The 24,882-nt window shown below is 46.8% G+C and overlaps 4 long non-coding RNA genes across 5 annotated transcripts; 1 reads left to right on the top strand and 3 right to left on the bottom strand.

The window, feature by feature from the left end:
• Window positions 1–142: 142 nt before the first annotated feature.
• On the bottom strand, window positions 143–3,246 carry LOC135301188 (uncharacterized). 2 transcript variants are annotated; one of them, XR_010362931.1, is made up of 4 exons: window positions 1,425–1,751; window positions 1,302–1,347; window positions 286–325; window positions 148–185 (listed from the first exon to the last, which is right to left on the bottom strand). It is a non-coding gene; the product is annotated as an uncharacterized LOC135301188 (long non-coding RNA). The 2 variants fall into 2 exon arrangements; XR_010362930.1 differs by lacking the exons at window positions 286–325; window positions 1,302–1,347; window positions 1,425–1,751 and adding exons at window positions 1,993–3,080; window positions 3,158–3,246 and having other exon boundaries at window positions 143–185.
• A 3,424-nt stretch (window positions 3,247–6,670) lies between these two features.
• LOC135301424 (uncharacterized) lies at window positions 6,671–7,842 on the bottom strand. The gene is made up of 3 exons (XR_010363194.1): window positions 7,073–7,842; window positions 6,931–6,972; window positions 6,671–6,843 (listed from the first exon to the last, which is right to left on the bottom strand). It is a non-coding gene; the product is annotated as an uncharacterized LOC135301424 (long non-coding RNA).
• Window positions 7,843–10,066: 2,224 nt separating this feature from the next.
• LOC135301423 (uncharacterized) lies at window positions 10,067–11,513 on the bottom strand. Its single transcript, XR_010363193.1, has 3 exons — window positions 10,949–11,513; window positions 10,470–10,510; window positions 10,067–10,244 (listed from the first exon to the last, which is right to left on the bottom strand). It is a non-coding gene; the product is annotated as an uncharacterized LOC135301423 (long non-coding RNA).
• Window positions 11,514–16,171: 4,658 nt separating this feature from the next.
• LOC135301422 (uncharacterized) lies at window positions 16,172–21,592 on the top strand. Its single transcript, XR_010363192.1, has 2 exons — window positions 16,172–16,310; window positions 20,562–21,592. It is a non-coding gene; the product is annotated as an uncharacterized LOC135301422 (long non-coding RNA).
• The last annotated feature ends 3,290 nt before the right edge of the window (window positions 21,593–24,882 follow it).

The raw sequence follows: 24,882 nt of genomic DNA, 5'->3' as shown, positions 1-24,882 counted from the left end.
CTACCTGGCATCGGGCATCCTTGGCCAGCATGGGTTGCAAGTGGACCAGCTAAAATAAAAAAACAACACTGAATGCTTAGAGTTGCACCACAAATTGAGATCTCAGCAATAACAACAACTTTTGTCCACTAGTCACTGCTCACCTTGCCCACTTTGCCTTGTCTGCTGCTACATGGCTTTACTTCCTAAAAATAAAGAAAAACAACAATGCTGTAACAGAGTCATCATTTACACTCCCCCCGCAGAGACAAACAGGGACTGACTTTCTCAGGGGAACCCACTCACCAGGGATAGGGTGCTCTGCTCTGATTTTATCCATCTGCATCTGAAATAAAGTCAGGACAAAAGTCAAAGGGCTGCAGGACAACTTCACAGCTCCAGACATCTTGGGTCAATCTAGGAATACCATCTAGGGTTCAACTACACCCCGCACTACAAATTTCAAGCCCCCGGGATTTGTCCTATTGCGCCAGGCTATGCGGCAGGGCAGAGCGGCTCCGGCACAAATATGTGCAGACACCCGTGACGCAGGACAGGACGTGACAAACAAAAGGGACGCAACAGGAACAGAAATCACTTGGCAAGAAGAATGACAGCAAGGACTGACAGAATGCAAAATGAAATGACTGAGGTGAGACCGATGGTGACCTGATGATGCTCAGAGAGCCCTGGAGGAAGAAGATGCTAACGGAATGATTTCTTCAAAGAACTGCAAAGATGGATGCCGGTGAATCCTATGGTCAGAATCCTCTGCCTATCCTCACATTCTTACAAGCCCTAATCTGCCATAATGGATCCTTGCGAGGCACAGCTGTCCATACGGCTCAGAACGAGACCTTCAAAGTCATCTGACTGGATGCTCCTAATGAGAAATGCAATTCCAATGCCTGTCTGAGCTCCTGAGTCAGAAGTCCTATGGCATTGGTGCCAGACCAAGAAATGCAGGGATGAGAGATGCTAAGAGTGATGCCAGGGTTTCTGGTAGGCCACTCAAAGGGTTAAGGTAAAAGATGTGCAACATGAGACATACAAACAACACAGAAGGCACGACAGACAAGTGACACGATACACACCGGAACTGCTCTGCCCTGCACACCTCAGCGCTGGGATCAAAAGCGATGCTTTCCCTTTATGTGGCCTAAGGGGACACTTATTGTATATCCTCACCTCCAAAGCTGACTCAAAAACCCCTCCCTGTGAGTTCCAACCCAGCACCCCGCTATCATCCCCTCTGTGGGTCATGGCCCTCGACTTATCTGCAGATGCCGGTCCGGGTCAGGTGCCAAAGAAGGCCGTCTCACCGTCTGGGAAGTTCCTGCTGTCACCGGGCCGTTGTCTCTTAGTCAGCTGCATTCGAGAAAACAGAGCATCAGTGCCTGATCTTGGCAGCGCATCGGCCAAAACCCGACAATTCTGCTACTTACCGTTCTCCTGCGATGCCTTGGTCTCTTATGAATGCCGCACGCTTCGGCTGCGCTCTGAGGCCGACGCCGTCGTCGCAGGGTTCACCTCGGTTGAGAGGAGAAAAGGTGATGTGGCATTGCTGAAACCAGAGTGGACCCCCGCTCCTCCTCCCTATTCCCGACTCACCGCAACTCCTCAGGCGTTGCTAAAGGCCACCCGGATGACTCCTTTAAATAGAAAAGGCAGAGGCTTCATCGCCGAGTCCTGTAATACTTCCACAGGACTCCAAAGAGTAACGATCACAGTCCATCAGCCAGTGTGTGACAGGGTCACGTATACTCCAAATGGATGGCCTAAAGCACACAAACGAACATGCGTGCTTAGAGTTGCACCAGAAATTGAGATCTCGGCAATAACAACTTCTGTCCGCTAGTCACTGCTCACCTTGCCAACTTTGCCTTGTCTGCTGCTACGTGGCTTTACTTCCTAAAAATAAAGAAAAACAACAATGCTGTAACACAAAGTCGCCATTTACACTGCCCCTGCAGAGACAAACAGGGACTGACTTTCTCAGGGGAACCCGCTCACCTGGGATGGGGTGCTCTGCCATGGATTTTATCCATCTGCATCTGAAAGAAATTCAGGACAAAAGTCAATGTGCTGCAGAATAACTTCACACCTCCAAACATCTTGTGTCCATCTACAAATCCCATCTAGAATCCAACTACACCCCGCACTACAAATTTCAAGCCTCCGGGATTGGTCCTATCGCACCGGACAATGCGGCAGGGCAGAGCAGCTCCGGGACAAATATGTGCACCCACCCGTGACACAGGACAGGACGAGACAAACAAAGGGGACACAACAGGAAGAGAAATCACTTGGCAAGAAGAATGACTGCAAAATGAAGGCAAGAAGAATGACTGCAAAATGAAGGCAAAATGAAGTGAATGAGGTGAGACCGATGGTGAGCCGAAGAGGCTCAGAGAACCCTGGAGGAAGAAGATGCTAACTGAATTATTTCTTCAAAAAACTGCAAAAAAGGATACCTGTGAATCCTACGGTCAGAATCCTCTACCTATCCTCATGTTCTTATGAGTCCTAATCTGCAATAATGGATCCTTGCAATGCACAGCAGTATGTACAGCTCAGAACAAGACCTGCAAAGACATCGGACTGGATGCTTCTAAAGAGAAATGCAATTCTGATGCCTGTCTGAGCTCCTGTGTCAAAAGTCCTGTGGCATTGGTGCCAGGCCAAGAAATGCAGAGATCACAGACGCTAAGAATGATGCCAGGGTTTCTGATAGGCCCCTCAAAGGGCTAAGGTAGACGATGCATGACATGAGACATATAAACAACACCAGGTACGTTAGACAAGTGACACGATACGCACCGGGACTGCTCTACCCTGCACACCTCAGCACTGGGATCAAAAGTGACACTTTCCCTTTCTGTGGCCTAAGGGGACACTACTTGGATAGCCTCAGCCCCAAAGCAGACTCAAAAACCCCTCCCGGTGAGTCCCAACCCAGCACCCCACATTCACCCCCTCGGCAAGTCATAGCCCTCGACTTATCTCTCAGACATCTGCGGATGCCCATCTGCATCATGTGCAAAAGAAGGCCGCCTTGCCATCTGGGAAGTTCTCGCTGTCACTGGGCTGCTGCCTCATAGCTACATTAAAGAAATTAAAACATCAGTGTATGGTCTTACCAGCACATTGCCCAAAACCCAACTCTTCCGCTACTCACCATCTCCTAATGCCATTAGCTTCAGCAACGCTTGGAGGCCAATGCCATCGTGGCAGGGTGTGCCTGGTTTAAGGGGAGACAGGGAGATGTGGCATTGCTGAAACATGAGCGGACCCTCGCTCCTCCTCCCTATTCCCTGACTCACCGCAACTCCTCGGCAGCTGCCAAAGGCCAGCCAGATGGCACCTTTAAACAGAAAGGTTCAGGGCTTCATCGCAGAGTCCTGCAATACCTTCACAGGGCTCGCAAGAGCAGCAAACCAGATCCATTGGCCGGTTGGGGGGTGGGGGGGCTCGGCCTACTCCAAATGGATTGCCTAAAGCACACAAACAAGACAGAAGGCTTAGAGTTGCACCAGAGATTCAGATCGCAGTAATAACAACTGCTTCTGTCCACTGGTCACCGCTCACCTTGACTGCTGATATCCAGCTTTACTTCATAAAAACAAAACCAAAGAACAGTGCTGTATGAGTCACCATTTACACTTCCCCTGCAGAGACAAACGGTGACTGACCTGCTCGGAGGAACCCCCTCAGCCAGGATGGGGTGCTCTGCCACAGATTTTATCTGCCTGCATCTGAAAGAAAGTCAGGACAAATGTCAAAGGGCGGCAGGATAATTTCACTGCTCCAGGCACCCTGTGTCCATCTACAAATCCCATCTATAATCCAACTACACCCCACACTACAAATTTCAAGCCCCCAGGATTTGTCCTATTACACCAGGCTACGCAGCAGGGCAGAGCAGCTCCGGCACAAATACGTGCAGACACCCGTGACACAGGACACGACATGACAAACAAGGGGGACACAACAGGAATCTCTTGGCAAGAAGAATGACTGCAAGGACTGAGAGAATGCAAGATTAGATGACCGAGATGAGACTGATGGCGAGCTGAAGAGGCTCCCAGAACCCTGGAGGAATAACCTGCTAAGACAATGGTTTATTCCAAGAACTACAAAGATGGATGTCTGAGAATCCTACGGTCAGCATCCTCTACCTATCCTCGCATTCTTACAAGTCCTAATCTGCCATAATGGATCCTTGCAAGGTACATACAGCTCAGAACAAGACCTTCAAAGACATCTGACAGGATGCTCCTAAAGAGAAGTGCAATTCTGATGCCTGTCTGAGCTCCTGAGTCAAAAGTCCTACGGCATTGGTGCCAGGCCAAGAAATGCAGAGATCACAGATGCTAAGAATGATGCCAGGGTTTCTGATAGGCCCCTCAAAGGGCTAAGGTAAAAGACATGAGAAAGCCAAACACACAGAATGCACAATAGACAACTGACACGATACCCTCCGGGACTGCTCTGCCCTGAGCACCTCAGCATTGTGATCAAAAGTGACACTTGGCTTTTGTGTGGCCTAAGGGGCCGCTTCCTGGACGCCTCCATCTCCAAAGCGGACTCAAAAATCCCTCCCTGTGAGTCCTGACCCAGCACCCCACTATCATCCCCTCTGTGGGTCATAGCCATTGACTTATCTGCAGATGCCAATCCGTGTCAGATGCAAAAGAAGGCCGCCTCGCCGTCTGGGAAGTTCCTGCTGTCGCCTGGCTGTTGTCTCTTAGTCAGCTGCATTTGAGAAAACAGAGCATCAATGCCTGATCTTAGAAGCACATCGGCCAAAACCCAACAATTCTGCTACTCACCGTTCCCCTAGCAATGCCTGGGTCCCTTATGAATGCCGCACGCTTCGGCTGCGCTCGGAGGCTGACGCCATCATCGCAGGGTCCGCCTAAGTTAAGGGGAGAGAAGGTGATGTGGCATTGGTGACACCAGAGTGGACCCTCGCTCCTCCTCCCTATTCCCCGACTCACTGCAACTCCTCGGCCGCGGCCAAAGGCTACCCGGGTGACACATTTAAATAGGAAAGGCAGAGGCTTCATCACCAAGTCCTGTAATACTTCCACAGGGCTCACAAGAGCAATGATCACAGTCCACCGGCCAGTGCGTGATGGGGAGTAATGCATACTCCAAATGGATTGCCTAAAGCACACACAAACGAGAATGCATGCTTACACTTGCACCAGAGATTCAGATCGCAGCAATAACAACAGCTACAGTCCACTGATCACTGCTCACCTTGACCACCTCGCCTTGACTTCTGATATGTGGCTTTACTGCCTAAAAATAAAAACAAAGAACAATGCTGTAACAGAGTCACCATCTACACTGCCCCTGCAGAGACAAACAGGGATTGACCTGCTCAGGGCAACCCACTCACCTGGGATGGGGTGCTCTGCCATGGATTTTATCCACCTGCATCTAAAAGCAAGTGAGGACAAATGTCAAAGGGCTGCAGGATAACTTCACAGCTCCAGACATCTTGGGTCCATCTACAAATCCCATCTATAATCCAACAACACCCCACACTACAAATTTCAAGCCCCCGGGATTTGTCCTATTACACCAGGCTATGCAGCAGGGCAGAGCAGCTCCGGCAAAAATATGTGCAGACACCCGTGACACAGGACAGAACATGACAAACAAGGGGGACACAACAAGGACAGAAATCTCTTGGCAAAAATGACTGCAAGGACTGAGAGAATGCAAGATTAGATGACCGAGGTGAGACAGATGAGGCTCAGAGAACCCTGGAGGAAGAATCTGATAAGAGAACAGTTTATTCCAAGAACTACAAAGATGGATGTCCGAGAATCCTATGGGCAGAATCCTCTACCTATCCTCGCATTCTTACGAGCCCTAATCTGCCATAATGGATCCTTGCGATGCACAGCAGTACGTACAGCTCAGAACAAGACCTGCAAAGATATCTGACTGGATGCTCCTAAAGAGAAATTCAATTCCGATGCCTGTCCGAGCTCCTGTGTCAAAAGTCCTGTGGCATTGGTGCCAGGCCAAGAAATGCAGAGGTCACAGATGCTAAGAATGATGCCAGGGTTTCTGATAGGCCCCTCAAAGGGCTAAGGGAAAAGACATGAGACAGCCACACAACACAATGCACAAAAGCCACACGACAAAACACACCGGGACTGCCCTCCTCTGCTCAGCTCAGCACTGGGACCAAAAGTGACACTTGGCTTTTGTGTGGCCTCAAGACAACATTTCCTGGATATCCTCAGCTCCAAAGCTGACTCAAAAATCCCTCCTGGTGAGTCCTGACACAGCAACCCCCTTCCATCCCCTCTGTAAGTCACAGCCCTCAACTTAGCTCTTGGCTCTCCAGGAATGAGAATCCACATCAGGTGCAAAGCAAGGCCACCAGGCTGTCTGGGAGGTTCCTGCTGTCACCGGGCTGCTGTCTCCTAGTCTGTCAAGATAAAGGTAACCAGACATCAGTGCATCATCATAGCAGCATATCGACTAAAACCCGAAAATTCTGCTACTCAACGCCTCCTAAGAACGACCGGGTCCTCGGCCCGCACGCTTCGGCCATGCTCTGAGACCGACGCCGTCGTCATAGGGTATGCCTGGGTAAAGAGGAGATGAGGTGATGTAGCATAGCTGAGAACTGAGCGGACCCCAGCTCCTCCTCGATACCCCCCAACTCACCACGGCTCGTTGCCCATTCCTGAGGGCTACCCAGAAGCAACCTTTAAATAGAAAATTTCAAGGCTTCATCACAGGGTCCTGCAATACCTCCACAGGGCTCATGAGAGCAGCAAACCTGGTCAATCGGCTGGTTGATGACAGGGGCTTGGCATAACCTGAGTAGATTGCCTAAGGCACACAGACAAGAACAGAGGCTTAGAGCTGCATCACAACTTGAGACCTGAGCAATAACAACTGCTTCTATCCACTACTCACCTTGACCACTTCAACTTGACTGTTGCTCTATCACTTTACTTCCTAAAATAAAAAAAAAAGAACAATGCTGTACCAGAGTCACCATCTACACTCCCCCTGCAGAGACAAACAGGGACTGACCTGCTCAGGGCAACCCACTCACCTGGGATGGGGTGCTCTGCCATGGATTTTATCCATCTGCATCTGAAAGAAAGTTAGGAAAAATGTCAAAGGGCTGCAGGACCACTTCACAGCTCCAGACATCTGGGTCAGCCTAGGAATATCATCTAGAGTCCAACTACAGCCCACACTACAAATTTCAAGCCCCCAGGATTTGTCCTATTACACCAGGCTACGCAGCAGGGCAGAGCAGCTCTGGCACAAATACGTGCAGACACCCGTGACACAGGACACGACATGACAAACAAGGGGGACACAACAGGGACAGGAATCTCTTGGCAAGAAGAATGACTGCAAGGACTGAGAGAATGCAAAATGAGAGGACTGAGGTGAGACTGATGGTGAGCCGATGAGGCTCAGAGAGCCCTGGTAGGAAGAAGATGCTAACTGAATGATTTGTTTTAAGAACTGCAAAGATGGATGCCTGTGAATTCTATAGTCAGAGTCCTCTACCTATCCTCGCATTCTTACAAGTCCTAATCTGCCATAATGGATCCTTGCAAGGTACATACAGCTCAGAACAAGACCTGCAAAGACATCTGACTGGATGCTCCTAAAGAGAGGTGCAATTCCGATGCCTATCTGAGCTCCTGAGTCATAAGTCCTGTGGCATTGGTGCCAGGCCAAGAAATGCAGAGATCACAGATGCTAAGAATGATGCCAGGGTTTCTGATAGGCCCCTCAAAGGGCTAAGGTAAAAGACATGAGAAAGCCAAACACACAGAACGCACAATAGACAACTGACACGATACCCTCCGGGACTGCTCTGCCCTGCGCACCTCAGCACTGGGATCAAAAGTGACACTTGGATGATCTGTGGCCTAAGGGGCCACTTCTTGGACATCCCCCACTCCAAAGCAGACTCAAAAATCCCTCCCTGTGAGTCCCAACCCAGCACCCCACTATCATCCCCTCTATGGGTCACAGCCATCGACTTATCTGCAGATGCCACTCCGTGTCAGGTGCAAAAGACCTCCCCTTGCCGTCTGGGAAGTTCCTGCTGTCACCGGGCCGTTGTCTCTTAGTCATCTGCATTCGAGAAAACAGAGCATCAGTGCCTGATCTTGGCAGCACATCGGCCAAAAGCCCAACAATTCTGCTACTCAGCGTTCTCCTAGCAATGCCTGGGTCTCTTATGAATGCCGCACGCTTCGGCTGCGCTCGGACGCTGACCCCATCATCGCAGGGTTCGCCTACGTTAAGAGGAGAGAAGGTGATGTGGCATTGGTGACACCAGAGTGGACCCTCGCTCCTCCTCCCTATTCCTGACTCACCGCAACTCCTCGGCATTGCCAAAGGCCACCCGGATGACTCCTTTAAATAGAAAAGGCAGAGGCTTCATCGCCGAGTCCTGTAATACTTCCACAGGACTCCAAAGAGCAACGATCACAGTCCATCAGCCAGTGCGTGACAGAGTCACGTATACTCCAAATGGATTGCCTAAAGCACACAAACGAACATGCGTGCTTAGAGTTGCACCAGAAATTGAGATCTCGGCAATAACAACTTCTGTCCGCTAGTCACTGCTCACCTTGCCCACTTTGCCTTGTCTGCTGCTACGTGGCTTTACTTCCTAAAAATAAAGAAAAACAACAATGCTGTAACACAAAGTCGCCATTTACACTGCCCCTGCAGAGACAAACAGGGACTGACTTTCTCAGGGGAACCCGCTCACCTGGGATGGGGTGCTCTGCCATGGATTTTATCCATCTGCATCTGAAAGAAATTCAGGACAAAAGTCAATGTGCTGCAGAATAACTTCACACCTCCAAACATCTTGTGTCCATCTACAAATCCCATCTAGAATCCAACTACACCCCGCACTACAAATTTCAAGTCCCCGGGATTTGTCCTAACGCGCCAGGCTATGCGGCAGGGCAGAGCAGCTCCGGGACAAATATGTGCACCCACCCGTGACACAGGACAGGACGTGACAAAGGGGACACAACAGGAAGAGAAATCACTTGGCAAGAAGAATGACTGCAAAATGAAGGCAAGAAGAATGACTGCAAAATGAAGGCAAAATGAAGTGAATGAGGTGAGACCAATGGTGAGCCCATGAGGCTCAGAGAACCCTGGAGGAAGAAGATGCTAAGGGAATGATTTCTTCAAAGAAATGCAAAAAAGGATGCCTGTGAATCCTGCTGTCACAATCCTCTACCCATCCTCACGTTCTTACAAGTCCTAATTCGCAATAATGGATCGTTGTGAGGCGCGACTGTCCGTACGGCTCGGAACGAGACCTTCAAAGACATCTGAACTGGATGCTTCTAAAGAGAGGTGCAATTCTGACGCCTGCCTGAGCTCCTGAGTCAAAAGTCTTACGGCATTGGTGGCAGGTCAAGAAATGCAGAGATCACAGATGCTAAGAATGATGCCAGTATTTCTGATAGGCCACTCACAGGGCTAAGGTAAAAGACATGAGACAGCCAAATGACACATAAGGTACGACAGACAAGTGACACGACACACACCGGCACTGCTCTGCCCTGCGCACCTCAGCGCTGGGATCAAAAATGACACTTGGCTTTTGTGTGGCCTAAGGGGCCGCTTCCTGGACGCCCCCATCTCCAAAGCCGACTCAAAAATCCCTCCCTGTGAGTCCCGACCCAGAACCCCGCTATCATCTCCTCTCTGGGTCGTAGCCCTCGACTTATCTGCGGATGCCGGTCCGAGTCGGGTGCGAAAGAAGGCCGCCCCGCCGTCTGGGAAGTTCCTGCTGTCGCCTGGCTGTTGTCTCTTAGTCAACTACATTAAAGAAAACCAAACATCAATGCTCTATCATGGCAGCACATGTTGGCAAACCCAACAATTCTGCTACTCACCGTTCCCCTAACAATGCCAGCCTCCTTGGGCTGGACAATTTGGCTGCGCTCGGAGGCTGACGCTGTCGTCACGGGGTTCGCCTCGCTTGAGAGGAGAGAAGGTGATGCGGCGTCGCTGAAACCGGAGTGGACCCCCGCCCCTCCTCCCTATTCCCGACTCGCCGTGACTCCTCGGCGTTGCCAAAGTCTCTCCGGGTGACTCCTTTAAATCGAAAAGGCAGAGGCTTCATCGCCGAGTCCTGTAATACTTCCACATGGCTCCAAAAAACAACAATCACGGTCCGTCGGCCAGTGTCTGACGGCGAGTTATGTGTACTCCACATGGATTGCCTAAAGCACACAAACGAGAATGCGTGCTTAGAGTTGCACCAGAAATTGAGATCTCGGCAATAACAACAACTTCTGTCCGCTAGTCACTGCTCGCCTTGACTACTGCTAGAAGGCTTTATTTCCTAAAAATAAAGAAAAAATAACAAAGCTGTAACACAAAGTCACCACTTACGCTCCCCCTGCAGAGACAAACAGGGACTGATCTGCTCGGGGGAACCCGCTCACCTGGGATGGGGTGCTCTGCTATGGATTTTATCCATCTGCATCTGAAAGACATTCAGGACAAAAGTGAAAGGGCTGCAGGATAACTTCACACCTCCAAACATCTTGTTTGCACATCTAGGAATACCATCTAGAATCCAACTACACCCCGCACTACAAATTTCAAGTCCCCGGGATTTGTCCTAAGGCGCTGGACTATGCGGCGGGGCGGAGCGGCTCCGACACAAATATGTGCGGACACCAGTGACACGGGACGGGACGTGACAAACAAAGGGGACGCGACAGGGACAGAAGTCACTTGGCAAGAGGAATGACTGCAAGGACTGAGCGAATGCAAAATGAAATGACTGAGGTGAGACCGATGGCAAGCCGAAGAGGCTCAGAGAACCCTGGAGGAAGAAGATGCTAACTGAATGATTTCTAAGAACTCCAAAGATGGATGTCTGAGAATCCTACGGTCAGAATCCTCTACCTAGCCTCACCTTCTTACGAGTCCTAATCCGCAATAATGGATCCTTGCGGGGCGCAGCTGTCCGTCGTCAAAGACATCTGACTGGATGCTTCTAAAGAGAGGTGCGGTTCTGATCCCTGTCTCAGCTCCTGAGTCAAAAGTCCTACGGCATTGGTGCCAGACCGAGAAACGCAGAGATCGCAGATGCTGAAAAGGATGCCGGGGTTTCTGATAGGCCCCTCAAAGGGCTAAGGGAAGAGACAAGAGACAGCTAAATGACACACAAGGCACAACACCCATATGACATGACACGTGCCGGAACCGCTCTGCCCTGTGCGTCTCGGCGCTGGGTTCAAAAGTGACGCTTTGCTTTCATGTGGTCTTAAGATGACATATCCTGGATATCCTCAGCTCCAAAGCTGACTCAAAAATCCCTCCCGGTGGGACCTGACGCGGCGGCCCCCTTCCAGCCCCTCTGTGAGTCATGGCCCTCGACTTATCTTTTGGATGTCCGGGAATGAGAATCCACGTCAGGTGCGAAGGAAGGCCGCCGGGCTGTCTGAGAGGTTCCTGCTATGACTGGGCTGCTGTCTCCTAGTCTGTCGGGAGAAAGAAAACCGGACGTCGGTGCGCCGTCCCGGCGGCCCGTCGGCCGAAACCCGACGGTTCTGCTGCTCTCCGTTCTCCTGGTGATGCCTGGGTCTTTTATGAATGCTGCGGGCTTTGGGATGACCGGTGATGTGAGTCCACCTGGGCCTGAAATGAGTACGCCTCAGAGCAGGTCTGTTAACCTTGGAGTTGGCTAGGATAAAGTAAACCGAAAATAACATATGAGTTTTGTGTTATGCAAGCCAAAGCCCAGCAAGTCAGCTGCTTGCCCTCTCCTGAAGGTGCCTGGGTCCTCGAGGTGTCGTCTTCATCCTGTGTCTGAGGGTGTGGCTGTTATTCTGAGTAGCACCTGAGTTAGAGACAAACACAGTTATGTAGCGTTTTGCTGACTGCGGTGAATGAGCTCATTTGCTGTAAGGCGTGGGAATGCCTCTGCTGTGCTAGAGAAAAACCTTGGGGGCGCTCAAATAGATACCGTTTCTCACGCTGGTGCCTTCAAAATCACCCACGATAACTCCTAACGGGAGTTATTATAAACTCTTCATGCTCCCTCTCCTAATCACAATACTTAACTCATTTGAAGCCTCAATCTCAAAGAGTACCTTGGACACAGATCAAATCCCTTTTGGAAGGTTATGAATCTGCTGAAAAAAATGCCCTACTGGACACAACCTAGAACTTCAAGAATCTGTATTTCTGCTAAAACAAAAAAACAACCAAAAAAAAAAAAAAAAACACAACAAAAAAAACCACAAAAAAAACCAAAAAACCCCAAAAAACCAAAAAAACCACAAAAAAAAAAAAAAAAAATCCCACAAAAAAACAAAAAACCCAAAACAAGCAAAAAAAACCCAAAACAAGCAAAAAAAACCCAAAACAAGCAAAAAAAACCCAAAACAAGCAAAAAAAACCCAAAACAAGCAAAAAAAACCCAAAACAAGCAAAAAAAACCCAAAACAAGCAAAAAAAACCCAAAACAAGCAAAAAAAACCCAAAACAAGCAAAAAAAACCCAAAACAAGCAAAAAAAACCCAAAACAAGCAAAAAAAACCCAAAACAAGCAAAAAAAACCCAAAACAAGCAAAAAAAACCCAAAACAAGCAAAAAAAACCCAAAACAAGCAAAAAAAACCCAAAACAAGCAAAAAAAACCCAAAACAAGCAAAAAAAACCCAAAACAAGCAAAAAAAACCCAAAACAAGCAAAAAAAACCCAAAACAAGCAAAAAAAACCCAAAACAAGCAAAAAAAACCCAAAACAAGCAAAAAAAACCCAAAACAAGCAAAAAAAACCCAAAACAAGCAAAAAAAACCCAAAACAAGCAAAAAAAACCCAAAACAAGCAAAAAAAACCCAAAACAAGCAAAAAAAACCCAAAACAAGCAAAAAAAACCCAAAACAAGCAAAAAAAACCCAAAACAAGCAAAAAAAACCCAAAACAAGCAAAAAAAACCCAAAACAAGCAAAAAAAACCCAAAACAAGCAAAAAAAACCCAAAACAAGCAAAAAAAACCCAAAACAAGCAAAAAAAACCCAAAACAAGCAAAAAAAACCCAAAACAAGCAAAAAAAACCCAAAACAAGCAAAAAAAACCCAAAACAAGCAAAAAAAACCCAAAACAAGCAAAAAAAACCCAAAACAAGCAAAAAAAACCCAAAACAAGCAAAAAAAACCCAAAACAAGCAAAAAAAACCCAAAACAAGCAAAAAAAACCCAAAACAAGCAAAAAAAACCCAAAACAAGCAAAAAAAACCCAAAACAAGCAAAAAAAACCCAAAACAAGCAAAAAAAACCCAAAACAAGCAAAAAAAACCCAAAACAAGCAAAAAAAACCCAAAACAAGCAAAAAAAACCCAAAACAAGCAAAAAAAACCCAAAACAAGCAAAAAAAACCCAAAACAAGCAAAAAAAACCCAAAACAAGCAAAAAAAACCCAAAACAAGCAAAAAAAACCCAAAACAAGCAAAAAAAACCCAAAACAAGCAAAAAAAACCCAAAACAAGCAAAAAAAACCCAAAACAAGCAAAAAAAACCCAAAACAAGCAAAAAAAACCCAAAACAAGCAAAAAAAACCCAAAACAAGCAAAAAAAACCCAAAACAAGCAAAAAAAACCCAAAACAAGCAAAAAAAACCCAAAACAAGCAAAAAAAACCCAAAACAAGCAAAAAAAACCCAAAACAAGCAAAAAAAACCCAAAACAAGCAAAAAAAACCCAAAACAAGCAAAAAAAACCCAAAACAAGCAAAAAAAACCCAAAACAAGCAAAAAAAACCCAAAACAAGCAAAAAAAACCCAAAACAAGCAAAAAAAACCCAAAACAAGCAAAAAAAACCCAAAACAAGCAAAAAAAACCCAAAACAAGCAAAAAAAACCCAAAACAAGCAAAAAAAACCCAAAACAAGCAAAAAAAACCCAAAACAAGCAAAAAAAACCCAAAACAAGCAAAAAAAACCCAAAACAAGCAAAAAAAACCCAAAACAAGCAAAAAAAACCCAAAACAAGCAAAAAAAACCCAAAACAAGCAAAAAAAACCCAAAACAAGCAAAAAAAACCCAAAACAAGCAAAAAAAACCCAAAACAAGCAAAAAAAACCCAAAACAAGCAAAAAAAACCCAAAACAAGCAAAAAAAACCCAAAACAAGCAAAAAAAAACCCAAAACAAGCAAAAAAAACCCAAAACAAGCAAAAAAAACCCAAAACAAGCAAAAAAAACCCAAAACAAGCAAAAAAAACCCAAAACAAGCAAAAAAAACCCAAAACAAGCAAAAAAAACCCAAAACAAGCAAAAAAAACCCAAAACAAGCAAAAAAAACCCAAAACAAGCAAAAAAAACCCAAAACAAGCAAAAAAAACCCAAAACAAGCAAAAAAAACCCAAAACAAGCAAAAAAAACCCAAAACAAGCAAAAAAAACCCAAAACAAGCAAAAAAAACCCAAAACAAGCAAAAAAAACCCAAAACAAGCAAAAAAAACCCAAAACAAGCAAAAAAAACCCAAAACAAGCAAAAAAAACCCAAAACAAGCAAAAAAAACCCAAAACAAGCAAAAAAAACCCAAAACAAGCAAAAAAAACCCAAAACAAGCAAAAAAAACCCAAAACAAGCAAAAAAAACCCAAAACAAGCAAAAAAAACCCAAAACAAGCAAAAAAAACCCAAAACAAGCAAAAAAAACCCAAAACAAGCAAAAAAAACCCAAAACAAGCAAAAAAAACCCAAAACAAGCAAAAAAAACCCAAAACAAGCAAAAAAAACCCAAAACAAGCAAAAAAAACCCAAAACAAGCAAAAAAAACCCAAAACAAGCAAAAAAAACCCAAAACAAGCAAAAAAAACCCAAAACAAGCAAAAAAAACCCAAAACAAGCAAAAAAAACCCAAAACAAGCAAAAAAAACCCAAAACAAGCAAAAAAAACCCAAAACAAGCAAAAAAAACCCAAAACAAGCAAAAAAAACCCAAAACAAGCAAAAAAAACCCAAAACAAGCAAAAAAAACCCAAAACAAGCAAAAAAAACCCAAAACAAGCAAAAAAAACCCAAAACAAGCAAAAAAAACCCAAAACAAGCAAAAAAAACCCAAAACAAGCAAAAAAAACCCAAAACAAGCAAAAAAAACCCAAAACAAGCAAAAAAAACCCAAAACAAGCAAAAAAAACCCAAAACAAGCAAAAAAAACCCAAAACAAGCAAAAAAAACCCAAAACAAGCAAAAAAAACCCAAAACAAGCAAAAAAAACCCAAAACAAGCAAAAAAAACCCAAAACAAGCAAAAAAAACCCAAAACAAGCAAAAAAAACCCAAAACAAGCAAAAAAAACCCAAAACAAGCAAAAAAAACCCAAAACAAGCAAAAAAAACCCAAAACAAGCAAAAAAAACCCAAAACAAGCAAAAAAAACCCAAAACAAGCAAAAAAAACCCAAAACAAGCAAAAAAAACCCAAAACAAGCAAAAAAAACCCAAAACAAAAAAACAAACAAAAAAGAGACCAAAACAAAAAAAAGACCAAAACAAAAAAAAAACCCCAAAAAAACCCCCAAAAAACAAAACCAAAAAAAAATCCACCAAAAAAAAAAAACAAAACAAAAATCCCCCAAAAAACAAAACAAAAAACCAAAACAAAAAAAAAAAAACCAAAACAAAAAAAAAAAAAACCAAAACAAAAAAAAAACCAAAACAATAAAAAAAAACCAAAACAATAAAAAAAAACCAAAACAATAAAAAAAAACCAAAACAATAAAAAAAAACCAAAACAATAAAAAAAAAACCAAAACCAAAACAAAAAAAACAAAACAAAAAAACCAAAAAACAAGAACAAAATCAGAAATTACAAAAGCAACTTACTGCCTCTGAACTCACAACCCAAAATCCTGAACTTAAATATTCCCTCTACTCCGTGCTGTTTTCTGCATAGTATCTTCAAAGCTTGTGTTGCTTTGTGTGCCCAAAAGCACCTGCTGAAAACAACCGGACATAAGCCGAAAGAGCCTCTTTGCTGAAATGAGAGGAGAGATCTTACCTGAGCAAATCCCAAGGAGGGAATGAAGCCCCTTAGCAAAGCCTGGGGTTAATATACCCCTGATGGGGCCCGCCTCTCGTTGCCACGGTGCCCGAGAAAAGGGAGGAGGCAAATCCTACCGGGTATAAAAGGCTTCAGAGCAGCTGCAGCTGTTTGGCCCTTCTGACTTCAGTTTGAGGGGGTAAAGGGCTTGCTGCAGGAGAAAACTCTTCAGAGAAAAGCAAACATTTTCCTTTTTGCTACAGCAGCTTGGATTGAAGCGGCAGACACGGGTAAGAAACGCAACTCTGTGTTCAGGTAGCAGGATCAGATAAATTAGGTAATTTGCTATTAACTTATGTAATTAGTTCTTGCTGAGTACTAACCGGTGCCTTACATGTAACTAAATAAGATGGAGGACACGACTAATGATATGAATGACCTAACTCTCCTTGGGACCTCTAATGAAGGCCATCTACATTATAAACAAAAATTACAAAAATTATAGTCGCCTGGGTAGCATAAGGATAACCATAAGCAGGACAGGCCCTTCTCTGAGATACTCGACCCTAAGGAACAGAAAGAGGTGCCCTGAAATGCAGATAACGCTTAAAAGGCTGAAAATCACAAAACTTGCTTCAAAAGAAACCCTTTAAAATCAGAAAATAGGTAGTGGCCTCCACTGAAACTGAAACAATAGCAAATAAATGAGCAGGCTCCTGGTGCCAGCGTGGAGGAGGCACGAGGGACTCTGAAACCAGCCTGAGTTTGTGGCGGTGGCATCTTAAATCTGGCGGAATCTTGCACTCTGGAAAAATCAGCTGGCACTCATGCACTCGGGGCCACAAGAAGCTGAAGACCAATGTCGGACTTCTCCCTGAGAAACAAAACCCAGCATCCCAGGATTCTGCAGTTAGTCTGCAACAGGCACTTAAGACTCTGAAAGCAGCCAGAGTTCACGGTGATGGTATCTTGGGTCTGGACAGAATCCTGCAAATTGCAGAAAATCATCAGGCAGTTGGCCACTCGGAGTCACAGGCAGCTAAACAAAAATGCTAAAGTTGCACCTGATAAACAAAAGTCACCCACCCAGGTTTCTGGTGTCACATTGAAGGAGGCACTTGGGACTCTCAAAGCAGCCTTACTTTGAGGTGGTGGCAGCTTGGGTCCGGATAGAATCCTGCAAAGTGCAGAAAATCAGCTGGCAGTTGGCCACTCAGGGCCACAGGCAGCTGAAAAACAAAGCAGGACTTTTCCCTGAGAGACAAAACTCACCAGCCCAGGTACCTGGTGACCATATGCAGGAGGCACTTGGGACTCTCATAGCAGCATGAGTTTGGTGTGGAGGTATCTTAAGTCAGGGTGGAATCTTGCGGTGTGCAAAAATCAGCTGGCAGTCATCCACTGGGGAGCACAAGCAGTTGAACATCAAAGCTGGACTTTTCCCTGAGAGACAAAACTCACCAGCCCAGGTTTTTTGTATAACATTGAAAGAGGCACTTGGGATTCTCAAAGCAGCCTGAGTTTGCGGTGGAGGCATCTGGCATCTGGGGGGAATCCTGCAGCGTGCAAAAATTCACCAGGCAGTTGGACTCTCAGGGCCACAGGTAGCTGAACAACAGGGCTGGACATTTCAAAGAGAAGCAAAACTCACCAGCGCAGGTACCTGGTGTCAGTTTCCAGGAGGCACTTGGGACTCTCAAAGCAGCCTCAGTTTGCGGTGGAGGCATCTTAAGTCTGGGTGGAATCTTGTGCTGTGGAAAAATCATCAGGCAGTCATCCACTCGGGACCACAAGCAGCTGAAGAACAATGCTGGACTTTTCCCTGAGAGACAAAAGTCAGCAGCCCAGGTTTATGGTGTCAGTTTGAAGGCGGCACTTGGGACTCTCAAAGCAGCCTGAGTTTGCAGTGGAGGCATCTGGCATCTGGGGGAATCCTGCAGCGTGCAAAAATTCACCAGGCAGTTGGACTCTCAGGGCCACAGGCAGCTGAACAACAGGGCTGGACATTTCCAAGAGAAGCAAAACTCACCAGCGCAGGTACCTGGTGTCAGTTTCCAGGAGGCACTTGGGACTCTCAAAGCAGCCTCAGTTTGCGGTGGAGGCATCTTAAGTCTGGGTGGAATCTTGTGCTGTGGAAAAATCAGCTGGCAGTCATCCACTCGGGACCACAAGCAGCTGAAGAACAATGCTGGACTTTTCCCTGAGAGACAAAAGTCAGCAGCCCAGGTTTATGGTGTCAGTTTGAAGGCGGCACTTGGGACTCTCAAAGCAGCCTGAGTTTGCAGTGGAGGCATCTGGCATCTGGGGGGAATCCTGCAGCGTGCAAAAATTCACCAGGCAGTTGGACTCTCAGGGCCACAGGTAGCTGAACAACAGGGCTGGACATTTCCAAGAGAAGCAAAACTCGCCCAGGTACGTGGTGTCATGTTGCAGGAGGCACTTTTGAGTCTCATAGCAGCCTGAGTTTGCGGTGGGAGAATCTTAAGTCTGGGTGGATTCATGCGCTGTAGAAAAATCAGCTGGCAGTCATCCACTCTGGGCCACCATCAGCTGAAGACCAATGCCGGGCTTTTCCCTGAGAGACAAAAGTCAGCAGCCCAAATTTCTGGTGTCAGTTTGCAGGAGGCACTTGGGACTCTCAAAGCAGCATGAGTTTGTGGTGAGGGCATCTTAAGTCTGGATAGAATCCTGCAAAGCGCAGAAAATCAGCTGGCGGTCGGCCACTCAGGGCCACAGGCAGCTGAACAAGAGGGCTGGACTTTTCCCTGAGAGACAAAACTCAGCAGGCCCAGGTTTCTGGTGTCAGTTTCCAGGAGGCATTTGGGACTCTCAAAGCAGCCTGAGTTTGCGATGGAGACATCTTAAGTCCGGGTTGAATCTTGCGTTGTGCAAAACACAGCTGGCACTCATCCACTTGGGGCCACAAGCAGCTGAAGACCAATGCCAGACTTTTCCCCGAGAGACAAAACTCACCGGTCCAGGTTTTTGGTGTCACATTGAAGGAGGCATTTGGGACTCTCAAAGAAGCCTCAGTTTGCGGTGGAGACATCTTAAGTCTGGGTGGAATCTTACGCTGTGGAAAAATCATCAGGCAGTCATCCACTCGGGAACACAAGCAGCTGAACAACGAAGCTGGAGTTTACCTTAAGAGGGAAAACTCACCAGTCCAGGTTCCAGGTGTCACGTTGCAGGAGGCACTAGGGACTCTCAAAGCAGCATGAGTTTGTGGTGGTGGCAGCTTGGGTCTGGATAGAATCCCGCAAAGGGCAGAAAATCAGCTGGTAGTCGGCCACTCAGGGCCACAGGCAGCTGAAAAACAAAGCAGGACTTTTCCCTGAGAGACAAAACTCACCAGCCCAGGTACCTGGTGTCAGTTTGCAGGAGGCACTTGGGACTCTCAAAGCAGCCTCAGTTTGTGGTGGTGGCAGCTTGGGTCTGGATTGAATCCTGCAAAGTGTGGAAAATCAGCTGGCAGTCGACCACTCAGGGCCACAGGCAGCTGAACAACAAAGCAGGACTTTTCCCTGAGAGACAAAACTCAGCAGCCCAGGTTTCTGGTGTCAGTTTCCAGGAGGCACATGTGACTCTCAAAGCAGCCTGAGTTTGCGGTGGAGACATCTTAAGTCTGGGTGGAATCTTACCCTGTGGAAAAATCATCAGGCAGTCATCCACTCGGGGCCACAAGCAGCTGAAGACCAATGCCGGTCTTTTCCCTGAGAGACAAAAGTCATCAGCCCAGATACCTGGTGTCCGTTTGCAGGAGGCACTTGGGACTCTAAAAACAGCATGAGTTTGCTGTGGAGGCATCTGAAGTCTGGGTGGAATCTTGCGCTGTGCAAAAATCATCAGCTGGCAGTCATCCACTCGGGGCCACAAGCAGCTGAAGACCAATGCTGGACTTTTCCCTGAGAGACAAAACTCACCAGCCCAGGTTTTTGGTGTCACATTGAAGGAGGCACTTGTGACTCTCAAAGCAGCCTTAGTTTGCGCTGGAGGCATCTGGCATCTGCGGGGAATCCTGCGGCGTGTGAAACTTCACCAGGCAGTTGGACTCTCGGGGCCACAGGCAGCTGAACAACAGGGCTGGACTTCTCCATGTACAGCAGAACTCACCAGCCCAGGTAGCTGGTGTCAGTTTGCAGGAGGCACTTGAGAGTTTCAAAGCAGCCTGAGTTTGCGGTGGAGGCATCTTAAGTCTGGGTGGAATCTTGCGCCATTTGGAATTTTGGGCAGGAGCCGCTCACTCGGGGCTCAGAATCCTCTACCTATCTTAGTCTCCGTACACGTCCTAATCCTCTATAAGGGATTGCTGCAGTGCACAGCTGTCAAGAACAGCTCAGAACAAGACCTTGAAAGACATTTAACTGAATGCTGCAAAAATAGGTGTGATTCTCATGACTGTCAGAGATCGCAAGTCAATGCTTTGACAGAATCGGCACCGGGCAGAGAAACACTAAGATCAGAGATGCTAAGATGCATGCCTCGGTTTCTGATAGTTCCCTCAAAGCACTAAGGCTCAGAGATGGATGCTGTTTTTGCAGGGTACCCCTGGATTAAGAGGCGATGATCTGGTGTGGCATTGCTGAAACCTGAGTGGACCCTGGCTCCTCCTCACTACCTCCCTGACTTATGGCAACTCCTCACCCGTTCCTGAAGGCTACCGGAGTGACACCTTCGAATGGACAAGACCAAGGCTTTATCACAGAGCCCTGTACTAATTCCTAACTTCCCACCAAGGAGATGAACCGGGTCTGTTGGCCCACTTGTAAGGGAGTCTGGGCATAACATGAATGGACCATCTAAAACGCACAATCAAGAATGGATGGTTAGAATTCCAGCAGAAGCACCACTACCCTAAGCACACAAATATATAAATTTTAAAAAACAAAACTCAAAAAATTCCACCAAAAAAAAGCCACCTCCAATTACCTACAATCACACTACCTAATGTAAGAACAAAGACCCTACGTCCAATACCTTTAATGAAACCTCTAAAATCTATGCCAAAAACCCCATAAAACTAAAAAAAAAACTTGCCTTGAACCAAATAAGAACCAAAAAAAAGTCTTATAAACTATACCAAATTATTAACCTAAGCATATCAAATCCACCCAAGTATAAAACCTGATCACCGGTACACAGTACACACTAATTTCATCACAACATGTAAAACAAAACCTATTTCTATTACTAATGTAATAAAAACTTCACAAAATTTAACTGCAATAAAACCTTAAAATCTTACTAAAAATAAAATTTTAGAATTCTATTATAACCTGAAAACTCATACATTCTAAACATGAACTTTCTGCAAAACAAATATTTCTAAAACCCAAAAATCTCAAATACACATTAAAAATAACTACTATACAGCCAAAAAACATAAAACAATTAAACACCTGACTTCAACTATTGAACACCATCTCTACAACTCTTCTTAAAAAACACCCCAACAAACACCAATTACCACCTCAACAATACACCACCAGCAACACCAAACAACTCAAAATACTCTAATTCCCATCCAAAAAACACTCTGTAAACTAAAACACCGAAAGAAATCAACAAAACCCACTCACCCTTCAATAACCCCATTTAACCTACACATGTAACTGAATGAAATAAAAATTTACTATAAAGTATCATACCTTAAATAACTCCACCATTAAACGCTGCTGTACCAAACTTATTTAAAAAATCACAAAAGCAAACTACAAGTAGTAAATAATACCAAAAAATAAAACAGGACACTATATACCACCAAAAAAAATTGGACTAAAAACCATATATAAATGCCACTATTTATTAAACAGCACTGCCACTAAATATATTTACCTACAGAAATATATGAATGTGTACATACAATTAAAATATATTAATTTGAGCATTAAACCGACGATATAAGAAAACAAAACGTCCTAAAGTGATATAATAGGAAATCCTTTATCATCTTCACCCAAATCCTCTCTCAGCTATATTGCTGAACACAAACAACAACAGAAAAAGACCTATTTTTTTACTTATTTTACCTAACGTCTCATGTATTATCCAAAACGAAAAATTTGGCCAAAACTGTAATTTCTTCTAAAACTATTCAACTTTCCTCCGATACAGAAAACCAAACCACCACCAAAAACCCCATAACACACCCTCGTCACACCCCCTCCGCAATTCCCTCTGCCCCTGCCGCTGGATGGACGCTGCAATGAAAAAACGCACACCCGGAGGTCTCACGACGGAGTGCGAAATCCATCGAACACTGTTTCTAGAAGGCGCCCATGGTATTATTTAAAGCTGTGCCTCTCTTACAGAGGAACACCAACCTAGCCCACAGACAAAAATGCCTGCGCGGTCGGGGCTTCGTTTGTTTCCCCTCTCCTCCTTTCAGTGATTTTGGCAAGCACGCTCAGAAACTGACAAGCCACAAGCGTCCCCCAGCGCCCCTTGGCGGGACTCGCTCCCGGGCTGGCGCCTCTCGGCGGTGCTGGGGGCACCGCGGAGAACACGGGAGCGGCGGCGCTCGGCACCCGGGGGCGGCCCCGCGCTCCTGGTACCGGACGGAACGCGGCTCCTCCGGCGGCTCCTCCGGCACGCAGGGGCCGCGCCGCGCCGGGAGAGCCCCGCCCGCTGCCCCTGCCCGGCGGGGCCGGCACCGGGCCCAGGGGGCCCCGGCGGCGCCCGAGCCCCGCGCCCGGAGCGGCCGGCAGCGGCCGGGGCCAGCGCAGCGCCCGTGCCGCCTCTGCCGCCCGCCGGCCCGGCACGGCTCCCCTCGGCTCCGCGCGGCTCGCACCGGCGCGGCTCCGGCACTCCCGCGGCAGCCCGGCCGCGTTCCCCTCCCAGCGCAGCAACTGCCCGGGCCGCGCCAGGAGCGCTCCCGCGCCGCAACCTTCGGGGCCGGGCCGCGGGCACAAGAAGCGCCCTCAAAGGCAGCGGCACGGCCCCACTTCAACCCCGCAAAGGCTGCGAGAGCTGCAGCTTCCTTCAGCTGAACCCCGAAACTGAGGCAGCGCGGGCTGCTCACCCCGCTTCAGCCAGGGCGAATTAATGTGTTCTCCCCTTCAATTTCATCCCCTAAGTCAAAAACACATACACTCTCCTGTAAAAATTTATTAAGTTGAATGAAGGAAAATAGGAGAAAAGGACCATAGAGCAAAGGATGCATCTTGGCTCTCAGCCAAGACCACACTTACCTTTGGGGATACCCTCAACTACCGTTCCCCTTACATGAGCCTGTTGCATATTAATAGTCCTTATGCATATCCCTAAAGTAGTTTATATTTTCCAGGAACTATTTTACATGGCCCCTCCTGAGGTCTGCCTTTATTAGAGCATGTGTGTTTCTTGGCTGTGGTTTCGGCTCCTTCTCCTTATCACTTCCAGTTTGAGTCTTGCTTTGCTTCATGCTTTGTTCAGACGGCGCGTGCTGTTAGTTGGCATAGCTGTAGCAGGTGTCCTCATCCTGTGTTCATTGGGTGTTATCCCACCCAAGCAGGCATTTTAACACAAGCATAGCTATTTCACTATTATATCTAAGCTTAATTAACAGCAGAAATACAAACTATATCTTTATAGCAAAATTACTTTAACATCATGCATATAAAATCCATTTTAATATTTCTGAAAAGCCAATATTATAATTTGTATCTATAACAGCCTATAATAGCAGAAAAAAGGGGTTTTCCACAAATGAAATCCTTCAAATGATGGCAAGAGGGGGATTTTACCTCAGTTCAAACCCTTTAAAAGGAGGGACAACAGGTCTGCCCCCTCAATTTAAACCTTAGGATGACTAAAATGGGGGGGGGGGGGGGGGGCAAACTCCAAATCAAACCCATAATATGACAACAGTATTTCTTCCCTTTCCTTTAAACCTTTAAAATAGAACACAGGGATTCCCTTTCACACCTCTGATACCCCTAACACCTGGGAAAAGCAGGTATTCCTTAAATCAATACCCTAAAACCACAAGTGAAGGGGGATCCCGTCCTATTCAAACACAGGCAATAATGGAAGAGAACTTGCTTCCCACACTTCATGTTTCTATTGTCCTCGCAATCCCCCCTTTTTTTTTTTTTTTCTGGGGGCACCGGGGAGGGATTGGCAAGATGAAATGGAAAACGGAAAGAAGTCCCCACTACAAATCCACACGAACTCACCTGTTCAGCTGCTGCTTCCCAGCACGAAGCTTTGGCCCTCGCCACCTCCCTTAAGCAATGCCCCACGCATCCAATTGCATATCCAGGTGCTCCCCGAGACCCTCGGAGAAGCTCTGACTGTCCTTCCCCGAGACACCCCCGGGAGCCCCCCATAAACCCCTCTACTCAGCAGCTCCAGGCAAAAGGGAGCTGACACAAACCCTCCCCCTAAAACAGCCCCAGTCATCATCCTCACAGCTCACACTCGGGGCTGCTCTGTGATTCTTCCCAAATGAATTTAGAGACAAATTACTATTCTTTAGCAATACCTATAAACACGAAAAACTTGTCATGTTTTAGTATTCTACACCCACCCCTCCCCGTGAATTTTGTGGCAGCTTGGGGTCCCTCTGGAGGACGGCACCCAGCATGACCCCGCTCATTCGCCACCCACCTGCTCCCCCACCGCCGTGTGGCTCCCTCTCCTCGGGACCTTGGGGTGCCCCAAATGACATCAGAGCCCCGAGTCTTGACCCCCCTTTCCCCACCCCCAAAGAAGGCACCGAACGAGTCAAACTGCCCTGGAGAGCAGCGCAGCGCTTCCTTCAAGCCCTTTCCACACGCACATCCCCCCAGAAAGGGACTCCGCCGCACCAAGAAAGGGGGGGCAGCCCCCAGAAGGGCTGAAGTTCCTCCCCAGCCTCGCTGTCACCCCCGAGGGGCAGAG

Source organism: Passer domesticus, chromosome 5, assembly GCF_036417665.1.
Source record: "Passer domesticus isolate bPasDom1 chromosome 5, bPasDom1.hap1, whole genome shotgun sequence".
Lineage (NCBI taxonomy): Eukaryota > Metazoa > Chordata > Aves > Passeriformes > Passeridae > Passer > Passer domesticus.
The sequence above is the reverse complement of the archived record's forward strand: the minus strand, read 5'-3'. Positions and strand labels throughout refer to the sequence as shown.